Genomic DNA, 14,985 nt, shown 5'->3' with positions numbered 1-14,985 from the left:
GGGGGTGGACAGACGGATGGACAGATCTCCATCCACACAGGATGCAGTTCTGCTATGGAATCATGCAGTGCTTTGGGCTGGAGGGACCTCACAGCCCACCCAGTGCCACCCCTGCCATGGCAGGGACACCTCCCACTGTCCCCAGTGCCCAGCCTGGCCTTGGGCACTGCCAGGGATGCAGGGGCAGCCCCAGCTGCTCTGGGCACCCTGTGCCAGGGCCTGCCCACCCTGCCAGGGAACAATTCCTCATTGCCAAGATCCCACCCAGCCCTGCCCTCTGGCACTGGCAGCCATTCCCTGGCTGCTGTCCCTGCAGGCCTTGTCCCCAGTCCCTCTGCAGCTCTCCTGGAGCCCCTGCAGGCCCTGCCAGGGGCTCTGAGCTCTCCCTGGAGCTTCTCCTCTCCTGTCCATGGGGTACATTGAGTTTTCCTATCCTGTTTTCCTCTCAGGGCAGCTGAAAGCTGTTCCAGGACAGGGGTTCAGGGTGTCCTCCATCCCTGCCCAGTACCCCCAGTCAGGATTCACACGGACCAGGAGGATGGGACAGGACTCTCCTCAGGACCCTTCCCTCTGCTCCTGCAGCCATGGCACTGCTCTCCCCCTCCCAGAGCTCCTGTCCCCCATGGCCCCTGGGGGAGCCCAGGGCTCCATGGACAGCCTGAGCCAAGCCCTGCTGCAGGAAAAGCACCTGAACCATGCCTGATTGTGCTGTGGTGGCAGCAGGGGGTGCAGAGCAGGTACCCTCAGCCAGGTACCCCCAGACCCCTCAGAGTGAGGGCCTTGCTTTTCCTCAGCAGCTCCAGCACTCTTTATGCCAGGCCAGGTGAGCTCTGAAGGGTCTCACAGTGGTGCCAGCACTGCACCTGCCACAGGCCCAGCTGGTTCTGCCTCTCACTGCTTTGCAGAAGGTTCCCTCGATCACACACCCCCACAAAAATCCCAGCATTGTCTGGGAACCACGAGAGCTGTCCTGGACCTCACAGTGCTGGGGCACATGCTAACAAAAGGTTTTCTGTGTGTAAGGATGGCTCCAGGTCAGGCAAGGCCTTTTCTCCTCCTGCTCATGGCATGGCACCAGCTGGGTCAGGACATTTTTTATGGGTCTTGTTCTGCCTTTACTGCCTTACAGCTGGCAGTGGATAGAGCCAGACCTGTTCCATGTTGGGGCTGGTCTGGGGAGGGCAGACCTGCCCTGACTCCACATCTGACCCCAACCTGCCACTGGGCTCTTATTCAAGTACCAAAAGGGGCTCTGAAAATGGGGTGGAACCTGGGGAAGTCCCCCTGCAGAGGCTGAGGGGTTGTTTGGGGGCTGGAGGGAAGCTCTCCCTGCTCCAGGTGAGGCACTGGACCTGGTCCCTGGGGCAGCCCCTGGCAGAGCCTCTCCCACTGCCCCAACAGAGACCATGGGGCTCATCCCAGCACCTCAGGGGTCCCAGGGCTGTGAGTGAGTCAGGGCTGGCCTGAGCTCCATCACTCACTCTGCTCAGCTCTGCCCTGCACCAGCACTGGGCAGAACCAGGGAGCCCCAAACAGCAGCTGAGCTGAGGTGGGCTCAGGGCACAGAGCCCACAGACCCCCGGCATGTTCCTGTCTGAGGCTCCTCTTCACACACCCAGGCAGAAAGGGAGCTCTGAGCCCCGGGCCAGGACTGGGACCAGGGCCAGGATCAGTTCCAGGATCAGGATCAGACTCAGGGCCAGGGTCAGGATCAGGATCAGGGCCAGGAGGTCAGGACCAGGGTCAGGATCAGGACCAGGATTGGGACCAGGGCCAGGATCAGTTCCAAGATCAGGATTGGGACCAGGGTCAAGATCAGGACTAGGGTCAGGACCAGGACCAGGATCAGGACCAGGGTCAGGACCAGGGTCAGAGTTGGGATCAAGCTGAGGGGTCTCACCCCCATGCCCAGGACTGGAGCCCGTTCTCTGCAGTTTATGGGGTGTTTATGGGCTCTGCCATGCCAGACTGGTGGGATGAGTTTGCAGAGGCTCAGGGTGCTGAGTCACGGTGCTGGCCCCAGCCTGGCCGTGCTCAGGGGTGATAACTGGGGTGGCACAAACAGGAGCCTTGTGGGCAGCGATAAGGCAGCCCCTGGCCCCAGGGCAGTGTCCCCTTTCTGCTGAGTCAGACTCTGACACAGCAGAAAACATTTCTGCTGAGCCAGAGGGGCAGCAAGGGGAAAACAGACAGCTTTTTAAATGGATTCTTTATTTTGCTTAGCAGAACCAGGCAGGCAGCTCTGGACTCCCCAGCACGGGCTGCTGACTGCTGTGTCAGCGAGGGGCTCAGGACCCTTCTCTGTCTGTGGGGCAGAGCCCGTGGCAGGGTCAGGAGCTCTGCATTCCCAGAGGGATGGTGAGACACGTCCTGAGACCCAGCCCCTCCTCTCCATCCCCCTTCTGCTGCCCTGCTGCAGGTCTGGGGGCAGGGGGTGTGGAAGGTGCCAGCTGCTGCTGAAGACTTCCCTGTTTCCCTGAGAGAGGGAATTTCACACCTTGTCCTCCTCCTCCCCTGCTCCCCCTGTGCTGGCCACAGGCAGGGCTCCCTTGGGGAAACTGAGGCACAAAGCAGAGTGGCTGCTGTCCAGAAATGCCATGAAATGCTCATGGCAGGGGCAGATGCCCTTCAGGACAGGGCCATGTTTGCTGTCCCATGTCCTGCTCCTAGCCAGGGACACACAGCAAGATAAAGTCTTCCTCATAATGAATAGAATTCCTTAAAATGTTTATAATTCTTTAATTAGAATCATGGCATCATGGCATCCCAGACTGGTTTGGGTTGGAAGGAACCTTAAAACCCATCCATTTCTACCCCCCCTGCCATGGACAGGGACACCTTCCACTGTCCCACGCTGCTCCAAGCCCTGTCCAGGCTGGAGGTTCTGACTGGACAGTGATGCCCAGCCAGTCTGGGGGTGGGGGTGTAGCCAGGTGTGCCCTAGCCAAGCCCCTGCTGTGCTCCCAAGCCAGCCTTTTCCACTGGGAGTGGGGAGCTTTTGGGTCTGTGTGGTTCAGGGTGACCCACAGCACAAAGTGACTGTGTTTGGAAGCATGCAGCTGTCCAGGCTGAGCTCCATGGATTCAAAGGCACAACATTCACCCAGGATCTCCTGTGACCCCAGCAGCTTGTGTTTTTCACAAGTCCCTTCCAAACAGGCCCTGAGAGGGGGTCTGGAGGCACCAGCACTGCCCCAGGAAGCTGCCACATTCCTAGCAGAAAGGAAAAGGCACTTCCTGGGGCAGTCACCTGTCAGCTTCCAACCCACTGTTCATTTTTGACCATCTATAAATGTTAGAATCAGGAATTAAACACTCTCTTTTTTACCTCAGAGAGCTGCAGGTCCGTGTTGTTTTATTTTAAAAGCTGCCACATTCCTAGCAGACAGGAAAAGGCACTTCTGGAGCAGCCTCTGCTGGTTCATGCCCAGGGAACCACGGACCTCTGGGGGATGCAAAAGGACCCACAGACCCTCGGGATGAGGCAAAAGCACCAACCGATTTTTTGTTGACACAAACAGCAGCAAATCCGCTTTTCCAGGCAGGGAAACTGAGGCAGGGAGGGAAGACCAGCAGGAGTGACTGGGGCAGACCCAGTTTGTTCTCCTGGGACCCCCCAGCTGCCGTGAGACCCTGCTGCTCCCATCAGTGCCTGGGATTTCCTGCAGAGGTGCTGGGCTTTGGCTGCTCCAAGCCCATCCCTAGCCTTGGCTGTGGGTTTTCTGCCAGGCAGGGTTTGGTGCTGAGCTCTGCTGATTCGGGGTTTCTCCACCCTCAGAGGTAAAACCTGGGTGGGATCCTGGAGTGGTGAGAGGCAGAGGGAGCAGAGCAGAGCTGGGGCTGAGCTGCCCCTACCCTACAAGGCTCACTTTACCCCACTCAGTTCAGAGGTGTCCCAGGCATGAGGCTGGAGCTACGGGGCAGCTGCTCCCCAGGGTTTGCAGCTTCCAGGTGTGGGAAGCACCTGCACCCCTGTCCCAAAAACCCCTGCCCTAAATCTCCTTGTTCTGCACTGTCCCAGCCCCAGTGCCCTGGGGAACCTCCTCTGTGCCCAGCTGGTCCATCCCTGCTAGGAGCCCAGTAAATAACTCTGTGATTTGAGGCTGCACCCGCCAGCCCCAGCCCTGGTGTGTGGCACAAAAGGGGCTGAGATAAGGCCCTTGCCCAGCTCCCTGCAGCATCCAGCACGGGCTGTGCAGAGCTGGGGCCAGGGAGGATGGGGCATGGCAGAGGTTCGGGGCACTCAGGGCTGGCCTCTGGCAGCTCCTGTCTCTCGGGCTGGACACTGCACTGTAGCTGTGCTGCTCTCACTGGCCCTGTCAGGTGCTGCGGCCTGAACGTGACTTCTGCTCCTCCTTCCATTCTGTGTCATGTGGGGATGGTTGTGGGAGAACCTTCCCCACGTCACAGCCAGCAGCTCAGTGCAGGCCCAGGTCAGCCCTGCAGGGCAGCAGGGATGGCTGGGAGGGGAACTGTCCCTTTGTTCTTTTTAAGTTTTTCTGAACCTCCTGATGTTTACATCCTTGTAATGAACTTTCTCATGCACTTTATGAAAACAACTCATTGTTTTGCATTCTTTTATAGAGGAAAATAAATTTGATGGACTGTTGGTTTGTCCAGTGTCATTGGAGAGGTGGCACTGTCACCTTCCAATCCACTGTTCACTTTTGAAAATCTATAAATGTTAGAATCAGGAATTAAACACTCTCTTTTTTACCTCAGAGAGCTGCATGTCCGCGTTTTTTTATTTTAAAAATAAGATAGCGACAGGGAGCAGAGGCTGGAAAGCCCCAGCTCTGGAGCTGGAAAGGGACAGTGGGGCCCAGGGCCTGGGCATGGCTCTGGACAGGCTCCTGCTCTGCCCTGGGCTGCAGAGTGCCCACAGAGATGGGGCCAGGCGGGCGAGGGCCGTGTCCTGCCCGGGCCATGCCTGAGGAGCAGCAGGGCTGGCTGCTGGGGGCCGTGCCCACGGGGCACTGCTGCTCTGGTGGCGCTGGGCACAGGCACAGTTCTCGGGGACGTCCTTTGGCCAGCAGGCCCCAGGCAGCCCATGGTCCCCAGCTGTTGCGGTGTGATGTCATGGTTTGCCTCAGATACCCCGGGGTTCTCCCTGAAGATTCCTTCCCCAGGTGTGTCAGTCACCTCTCCTTTCCCCTCCCTGACCCCTGCTGAGCGCTGTCTGTCAGTCCTGGCATTCCAGAAGGGCCTCCAGTGATTGGCAGGGTTCAAAGGATGCCCCCTACCCTTGGGGGGACACTGGGCCATCCAGGTGTCCTTTGTCCCCTCAGACTTCCCCCCCACACACCTGGTTGGTGGTCCCCCGTGTTCCTTCCCTCTCCCCCAGGTAAAAGGGCGAGCAAACCACAGGGTTTGGGGAGTTCTGTTGGAGCTCTTGCTGCATTCAGAGGCCTGTGGGCCTGAATAAAGCTCTGGATCCAAACCCTCCATCAGAACCAACTCCTTTCCTTAAAGTTTCTCTGGCAGAGGGAAACCAGAGCTCTTGCATGCCTGCACTTGCCTCCAAGTGCCCAGCTGCAGCATCCTGCTAGCCTATAGTGTCCCTGGGGTGAAACACCACACACCCAGCCAGCCAAAAGTGTCTGTGGGTGAAACACCACACACCCAGCCAGCCAAAAGTGTCTGTGGGTGAAACACCACACACCCAGCCGCCCAAAGTGTCTGTGGGGTGAAACACCACACACCCAGCCAGGCAAAAGTGTCTGTGGGTGAAACACCACACACCCAGGCAGGCAAAAGTGTCTGTGGGTGAAACACCACACACCCAGCAGCCAAAAGTGTCCCTGGGGTGAAACACCACACACCCAGCCAGGCAAAAGTGTCTGTATGGTGAAACACCACACACCCAGCCAGGCAAAAGTGTCTGTATGGTGAAACACCACACACCCAGCCAGCCAAAAGTGTCTGTGGGGTGAAACACCACACACCCAGCCAGCCAAAAGTGTCTGTATGGTGAAACACCACACACCCAGCCAGCCAAAAGTGTCTGTATGGTGAAACACCACACACCCAGCCAGGCAAAAGTGTCCCTGGGGTGAAACAGCACAGTGCCACTGTTTGGTCGAGCACCAAGGGCCAGACAAGCTCAGGCACATCCTGTCTGGCTATATTGGTAATATTCTAATACCCGGCCATCCAGGCTTGGCCCTGTGTGTGTGAGGGGCTGGATGGGGGTCACAGCAGGAGAGGGGTCTGGGCCTGGCAGGGCCACCCTGCACACCTGGGCTGGGCTCCCAAACAGGAGCTGACACTGCAGCAGCTCCCGGGTTTGCCAAGGGACCTTCATGGAACCGTGGCTTTTGGGCTCGGCCAGTAGCCAGAAACCAGGTGGTTTCTCTTTAAAATTACACCAGTTCTGTCCTCCCTGCTTTGTCTCTGCTTCACCTGGAGCGTTTTGCCTGGCTCAGGCTGCACGGCCAGCCTGCTGGAAACAGCAGTCATTCCACAATTAGCAGGCAGTAATGAGGCTGCTGGAGCTTCCAGGGGATGCTGCAGTTCAGCCTCCTCAGCTGGCCCATTTAAACTGGGAATCACAGAATCACAGACAGGTTTGGGTTGGAAAGAACCTTAAAGGCCATCTCATTCCAGCCCCCTGCACTGCCATGCCATGTCCCCAAGTGCCACTTCTGAGACAATCTCTGCCCAGAGACACTGGCAGAGCCTTGTCCACAGGTGAGACCCCCTGTCCTCCCCCTCAGAGCTGTCCTCAGACCCCATCCCGTGGGAAGGAGCTTTGGGACACACTGTGGGTGGCAGAGGCTTCCCCACCCTCAAAAAGGAGTGAGACAAATCCAAAGGAGAGCCCTTGGGTCCCCAAAGAGCCCCTGGGTCTGGCATGGAGGAGACACTGTGGGTTTTCCTTGTGCCCAAACCTTGGCTTGCAGCCCTTGGGTTCCCAAAGAGCCCCTGAGTCTGGCATGGAGGAGAAAACTGTGGATTTTCCTGTGGGTTTCCCTGTGCCCAAAAACTGTGGATTTTCCTGTGCGTTTTCCCGTGGCCAGGCTGGGACGGGCAGCGCCAGCCCGAGCTCCTGGGGCAGCATCTCCAGTCTGGTACTCAGGAGGGTAACTGGGGAGCCCACAGGGTAACTGGGGAGCCCAGACGGTAACTGGGGAGCCCAGACGGTAGCTGGGGAGCCCACAGGGTAACTGGGGAGCCCAGACGGTAACTGGGGAGCCCCGAGGGTAACTGGGAGCCCGGGGACACCCGCAGGGCCAGAGGCGGGTGCCGTGTGTCCCCGGCAGGGCAGGAGCGGGCCGGGGTCCCCTGGGCAGAGCCCCCTGCCCTGTGCCGGGAGCGGCCCAGCGCGGGGCCAGCGGCGGAGCGCGGCTCGATGCCTCCCTCTGCCGGGGCTGCGGCCCCAGCGGGCACCGACCGGCCCGGGGAGCGCGGGTGGGGATCGGGGATCGGGGGTGGGATCGGCTCAGGGGGTGGGGTGGGGATCGGGGAGGGGGGATGCGGGATGTGAGATGTGGGATGTGGATGTGGAATGTGGATGCGAGATGTGATATGTGGGATGCGGGATATGGGATGCGATGCGGGATGTGGGATATGGGATGCGGGATGTGATATGTGGGATGTGGATGTGGAATGTGGGATGCGAGATGTGATATGTGGGATGCGGGATATGGGATGCGATGTGGGATGTGGGATGTGGATGCAGGGTGAGGGAGGCAGATGTAGAGGCAGGAGATGGGATGTGATGCAGAATCCAGGGGCAGGAGGCAGATGCAGGATGCAAGAGGCAGGTGGGGGAAGTGGAAAATGCAAATGCAGGAGGTGGGTGTGGATGCAGGAGGAGGGAGGTGGGATGCAGATGTGAATGAGGGATGCAGATGGGGATGCAGGAGGAGGGAGGTGGGATGCAGATGTGGATGCAGGAGGAGGGAGGTGGGATGCAGATGTGGATGCAGGAGGAGGGAGGTGGGATGCAGATGGGGATGAGGGATGCAGATGGGGATGCAGGAGGAGGGAGGTGGGATGCAGATGGGGATGGGGATGTGGATGGGATGCAGGAGGAGGGAGGTGGGATGCAGATGTGAATGAGGGATGCAGATGTGGATGCAGGAGGAGGGAGGTGGGATGCAGATGGGGATGCAGGAGGAGGGAGATGGGATGCAGATGGGGATGCAGATGTGGATGGGGATGCAGGAGGAGGGAGGTGGGATGCAGATGTGGATGCAGGAGGAGGGAGGTGGGATGCAGATGGGGATGAGGGATGCTCCAGTCCCTGCTGCCCCCATCACCCTGTGGCCTCAGGCTGCACTGGGGGCTCCCCAGGTCACCAAGGAGAGGAACCATCTCCACAGAGTCACACAGGTTGCCCCATGCCAGATGCACCCAGAGGCTCTTGGTGCCATGTCAGGACCTTCATGGAAAGGTTTTTTCTTCCATCCTTCTTCCTTCTGTCACATTCCTCCTTTTCCTGGAGCAGGGAGACAGCCCAGAAGTTGAGTCCCTGTGAGAGGCTGCTCTCCTGCACGGCCTCTGCAGAGGAACCTCAGCAAAGCTCAGTCAGAGCCAGGACCCACGTGCCTTGGGGAGGTCTGGGGGACAACGGCCACCACCTCCCTGCCCCAAGGATCACAGGATCATTACAGTGGCAAAAGACCTCCAAGATGGAGAGAAACCATTTACAAGAGCCCAGAGGGACAGGAGCCAGGGAATGGCTGCCAGTGCCAGAGGGCAGGGCTGGGTGGGATCTTGGCAATGAGGAATTGTTCCCTGGCAGGGTGGGCAGGCCCTGGCACAGGGTGCCCAGAGCAGCTGGGGCTGCCCCTGCATCCCTGGCAGTGCCCAAGGCCAGGCTGGGCACTGGGGACAGTGGGAGGTGTCCCTGCCATGGCAGGCGTGCAAGGAGATGATCCTTCAGGTCCCCTGCCACCCAAACCACTTCCTGATTCCATGATTCTCTGGTGTGCCTTTACCTTTGTGCCTACCTGGGAGCCCCAGGTAGGCCTGTGGCAAACCCACCTGGTGGTGGGTCTCACAGCTTACCCAGCCTGTCTGGGATGATGCATCAGGCAGGAATCCCACCTCGAGGTGGGGCCTCTCTCCCTTGTCAGCTCCTCTGCAGACCCTCAGAGCTGCTCCTTAAAGCTGCCAATTTCTGGGAGCTTCATTTGCTTTTCTGGTTAATCTTTAACTCCCCTTTGTGCCCACAAGAATAACTGTTCTCACTGATAACCCCTGGCTGATCCCTGTGATCCCTGTGGGCTCTGCTCCCTAATTAACTGATGGAAATCGCTGATATCCGTGGCACAATAGCGTGGATATCCAGCACTCTGCTATAGAATATTTTAGATTTTATTGAGGTATTTATTCATTCTTTTTTTAGCAAAGAAAGCAGGCACAGCCTCATTCTCCATTAGACCTTTTTGTGGGAGGGAAATCAATAAAGGAAATTATGTTTGGTTCAAATATTTATGCTGTGACATCACTCAGGGTATGGGCATTTCTCCAAATTAACCACATGAAGTGTGCAAAGCACAAGGCCACATCTGACCATAAAAAAGGCATACACAGAGTCATGGAATCGTGGAATGGTTTGGATTGGAAGGGACCTTAAAGTCTACAGGATCAGAGAATCATAGAATAGAATCATGGAGGCTGGCCCAGCCCTGCCAGCCCCTGCAGTGCCAGCTGTGCCCCATGGGCACCTTGTCCCCAGCCCAGAGCACTCAGTGCCACCTGCAGGGGACACCTGCAGGGCTGGGCCCTGCAAAGCTCCCTGGGCAGCCCCTGCCAAGGCCTGAGCTCCCTTTCCATGGGCAAATTGCTGCTGCTGTCCAAGCTGAGCCTGCCCTGGCCCAGCCTGAGGCTCTATCATTGTGAGAATTCACAACTCTCAGGTGGAACTTTATCATCCAAGTCTGTGCAGAAATTCCAGTTGGCACCAGGTGATGAGCTTGCCCTTCAATTTTAGCATAATTTCTGCTGTCTTTCTGAGCTGTGTGACCCCACCACCCCTGTGAGCCTCCAGCACAGACCCCCAGCTCCAGCCCAGCTCATGCCACGACTGTGGGGTCACACTTGGCTTCCTGCAGCTTTCTGGTGCTGCAGGGCTGACCCGATTTTTGCTCTGTACACAACTGGAGTCATGTTGGCCATGAGAATGTCAGCACTGCGAGAAGAATTTTTCACAAATTTGTGAATCTTGGGCAGGCTGATCACTGCAATGCTGGGGATTAGCACAGCCCTGCTCTCAGTGGTGGCGAAAGTGTGCATGGAATACATCTTGTCAAGGCTAAAGCAAGGAATGCATGGAAGTGTGCATGGAATACATCTTGTCAAGGCTAAAGCAGGGAATGCATGGAAGTGTGCATGGAATACATCTTGTCAAGGCTAAAGCAAGGAATGCATGGAAGTGTGCATGGAATACATCTTGTCAAGGCTAAAGCAGGGAATGCATGGAAGTGTGCATGGAATTCATCTTGTCAAGGCTAAAGCAGGGAATGCATGGAAGTGTGCATGGAATACATCTTGTCAAGGCTAAAGCAGGGAATGCATGGAAGTGTGCATGGAATTCATCTTGTCAAGGCTAAAGCAGGGAATGCATGGAAGTGTGCATGGAATACATCTTGTCAAGGCTAAAGCAGGGAATGCATGGAAGTGTGCATGGAATTCATCTTGTCAAGGCTAAAGCAGGGAATGCATGGAAGTGTGCATGGAATACATCTTGTCAAGGCTAAAGCAGGGAATGCATGGAAGTGTGCATGGAATTCATCTTGTCAAGGCTAAAGCAGGGAATGCATGGAAGTGTGCATGGAATACATCTTGTCAAGGCTAAAGCAGGGGGATTGGCATTAAACCCCGCCGGCCGTGCAGCACCTGCAGCCCATCCCTGTCCGCTGGACTGGGGCAGCAGCCCCGGTGCTGGGCAGGACTGGGCAGTGTGGGGCTGCTGGGAGCCCAGTGCTGCCCTCTCGGGGTCTCTGCTGCTCACAGTGACCCCGGGATGTGTCACAAAGTCTCTGTTCCCAGCCTGGCAGTCAAAGAAGGAGTCAGAGCTCTTCAGTTCTGGGTCTCAAGGTTGTTTATTTATCTTATCTATAAACGTCTTTCTCCTGACCTGGCAAGGTCCACTCAGCAGGACAGTCCAAAGCACTCTGCCTGTCCCGGGGCACTGTTATCTTTTTATACAAAAAACTACATGTACAATATTTACAATAACATTCCAATACCCATCACCTGTGTTAGACAGTGAGCTTCTACTCTAAACCAATCCAAAAGTACCAACATCACAGCAGAAGATGGAGGCCAAGAAGAAGAAGAAGGAGAAAGGCTGGACATGCCCAGATTCCTCCATCTTGCCCCTTGAACCCCCATTCCAAAAACCCCAAAAATCTATTTTTCACCCCGTGATAAGTTCACTATCATTCTATTCAAACAGTTGTGGCTTGCAGATCTTCATCTAAGGTTGGTAACTTTCTCCATGGGTCACAACCAAACCCACAGGCATTCTGGGCTCTGTGCCAGGGTCTCTGAGCTCCCTGGCAGGGGTCCTGGCAGTCCAGGACAGCCAGAGGGATGTCCTGAATTCCGACACTGCCCACCTGAGAGTCCCACTCAGGCTGAGATCAGCCCTGTCTGCTGCACTGGGACACCCAGCCCAGTGCTGGGCAGGACTGGGCAGTGTGGGGCTGCTGGGAGCCCAGTGCTGCCCAGCCCCACTGCCCCAGAGATCAGCCCCAGCCACCTCCCTGCAAGGTCTCCTGGTGGCCTTGGGCTCACTGGCACCCACCAGGACCCCAGGCCCTTCTCCAGTTCTCCTTTCTGGTCAGAGAGTCCTCATCTGGAATAAAAGCACCGATTAAAATGAAATTTAACCCAAAGTCTGTGGCACAGGTCTGCTCAGGCCCAAAGCCACCGCACAGTCTGTCCTCAGGCTCTGGTTTATTCCTGCTAAAATTGGTTACTGATAGCAAGGAGCTGCTGTGACTCAGCTGGGTGTTTGCATTCTGTGGGATTGACTTCCCAAGCACTCCCCCATCTCGAGCTCAGGATCTGTTTCCATGGCAGGGAGGTGATCAGTGCCCAGCTGTCCCAGGCTGCAGTGCCACCCTCAGCCCCCTCTGACAGCCCCGAGCCTCTTCAGCCTCCCACGGGAGCTGCCATCATCACAATCCTCAGGGAACACCCTCCTCCTGCCAGCTGGGAGCCCCTCTGACACAGAGACTGAAGAGATTCCTTTCTTCTCCGGAGCTTCATTTTCTTCTACTGGAAGGTGTCCCTGCCTGTGGCAGGGATGGACCTGGGTGGGTTTTAAGGTCCCTCCCAACCCAAACCCTTCTGTTGGAATACATGAAGTAAAAGCCTCTCTGAGTCCCTCAGAGACAGAAAGGAATGCAGGGATTGAACTGGAACCTCTAGAGAAACTGAAATATATTAATCCTCACAGACATGAAGTAGGAATGTAAATTCTAGTTTTAAGTAAGTAGAAATAGATCTTAAGAGACTGTGCTAGCAGTCAAAGGCCCTAAAGCCTAGTTTAAACTTCAGTAGTGATACCTTGCACAAAATTAACTTAGCTCCAGACATCATGAAAACAGAGCAGAACAGTGCTTGCATTTCTGGATAGAACAGATAGAGCCATTTGTGTGAGCAGATAGAGCTGTGTGTGGAGGTTTTGGGTAAGGACTGACACTGCTTTCGCACATTAGAATTAAGCCAGGAGAGGTGTAGGAAGAATGTTTTAGGATGGTGTTTTTAGCTGATTAGATGATTTATGAATACAATCCCCCTGTATTGGGGTAAAAGAGGCAGTAGTACTTGCTGCTGCCTCTGCTCATCAGGACTCTGTGCCAGAAAGCTTTTAGCTTTCTTTAGCACGGGCTTGGATACTCTGAACGCTTCACCTTCGAGGCTGATGTATTAATGAAATAAACAACTTTACACCAAACAACAAGTGCTCCTGTGTCTTTGAAGGCCCAAGACCCACTCCTAACTCAACGCCTTCCGTCCTTCCATGATCCTGTGCCCAGCCTGGCTGAGAGCTCTGACACAGGTCCTGCACCCACAGCCCAGAGCACGGCCACTGCTGGCCATGGGCTCTGTGCTGCATTTGCAAGGTCTCAGGGAGCTGAGCTGTGCCAGCTTTGCTCTGTGGGCTCGTCCTGTGGGTTTGTGCTGCATTTGCAAGGTCTCAGGGAACTGAGCCGTGCCAGCTTTGCTCTGTGGGCTCATCCTGTGGGTTTGTGCTGCATTTGCAAGGTCTCAGGGAACTGAGCCGTGCCAGCTTTGCTCTGTGGGTTTGTTCCCCCAGCTTTCCTTCAGACCATGGCCCTGCTGCTCCTCACTGCGTGGTGCAGACGTGCCTTTGATGGGACGCAGAGAGCAGCAGGGCTCTGTGCTCAGGGGAGACGGTCAAGGCTCCAGCACACTGAGGTAGTGCAGGGAAATGCTTACCAGGGTGGCAGAGGGGACAGGGTGGGGTACAGAGGGGCACGAGGCAGTGAGGGATGGGCACGGGCTGCTGCTGGAGACCCCATGGCTACGAGCAGCTCTGGAATGCTCACTTAAGGAAATACAAGCTCAGAGAGGGACAAAAGTGGTTTGGAGGGACAAAGAGAGCACAGAATGAGCATCTGGTGTGGGAAAATGCAGCATATTTAGGTAAGGGGGGTGTGCAGGGATACAGGCAGGACAACAGGGAGATGGTGCAGTGTTCTGCATCATCCCATGCACAAGGACAAGGTCTGGGCATTCACATGGGACAAGCTGGAAAGTTTTTGGAGAGATGGGGGGATCTGCACACCCATGAACACGGTGTCTGTGCAGGGAAAGCTCACAGGAAGTGTAACTCAGGGCTGAATCACAGTAAATGGACAAACCCCATCCCTGGAAGTGTTCCAGGCCAGGCTGGACAGGGCTGGGAGCAACCTGGGACAGTGGGAGCTGTCCATGCCCATGCAGGGGCTGGAACTGGAGGAGCTTTAATGTCCCTCCCTGCCAAACCCTCCTTTGATTCTATGATTTCTGCTTTTCCACAAATGTTTTCTGGGCAAACATCAAGTCAACCAAGTGTGTGATGGCACCAAATGGCTCCAGGACCAGCTGCAAAAATCTGCAGAAGTCCCTGGTGCAGAAGGCTGGGCAGGAAGGAGTGAAAGCATTGCTGTGCCTCAGATTCCTGATGCCCACTGGAGCAGGAAAGTTAAAGCAGGATTAGAGCAGGATGCGTCCGGGAAGGGGCAGTGCCCTCCTGGGGCAGCACCGTTTTGGCGCCAGCTTCCCTGTTCTGGTCTGTGGTGGCCAAACCACACCAGGGCAGCTCCAGGGCAGCCCTGGGGTCAGGAGAGGGCATGAGCTGCTGACTGAGAGCAGATCCAGCAGAGAGGGATCCACCAGGAGACCCCCAGAGCCGCTGGAGCTGTTTCCAGAAAGGCCCAGAAGAACAGGCTGCTCACACCAAGAGCAGGATGCTGCATGCCAGGGTGGGGAATGTGTCCTACAAAAAGTGTCCCCAAACAGGGGCAGTGCCCCAGGACCACCTGCTTGGATCAATGCTGGAGCCTGGACTGGTGATCTCCTTTCCTACCCACTCTCCTGCCTCCCTCTTTCACTTCACTCTTTTATTTCTCTCACTATTACAACATAGGGGCAAAGCATGCATCAATTTCCACATGCATCAATTTCCACTTTTTATTGGAGCTAGCCAATAAAACCTGGTGAGCTTTGGTTTTGGGACCCTTCTGGCTTTTGCCATTCCTTTGTGACCCTTCTTTTGGGCACCTATGACTCCTGGGTGCTCCCTTCTACACAAGAGTGGGATGTGACACCTGGCACGACTGAGTCACCGAACAATGGAACAACAAATTTCAGAGAAGAAGCAGCTGAGATGAACACACAGTGATGCACTGGGGGGAACACGTCAGATGGAAGATGACAGGCTGGTGGCTGACAATTATCTCTCAGGAACAAGCTGTCACTGCTCTGACAATGTTACAACACAGTTCAGTGATCAGCA

The sequence above is a fragment of the Molothrus ater genome, chromosome 2 (assembly GCF_012460135.2).
Source record: "Molothrus ater isolate BHLD 08-10-18 breed brown headed cowbird chromosome 2, BPBGC_Mater_1.1, whole genome shotgun sequence".
NCBI lineage: Eukaryota > Metazoa > Chordata > Aves > Passeriformes > Icteridae > Molothrus > Molothrus ater.
This window is presented reverse-complemented; position numbering follows the sequence as displayed.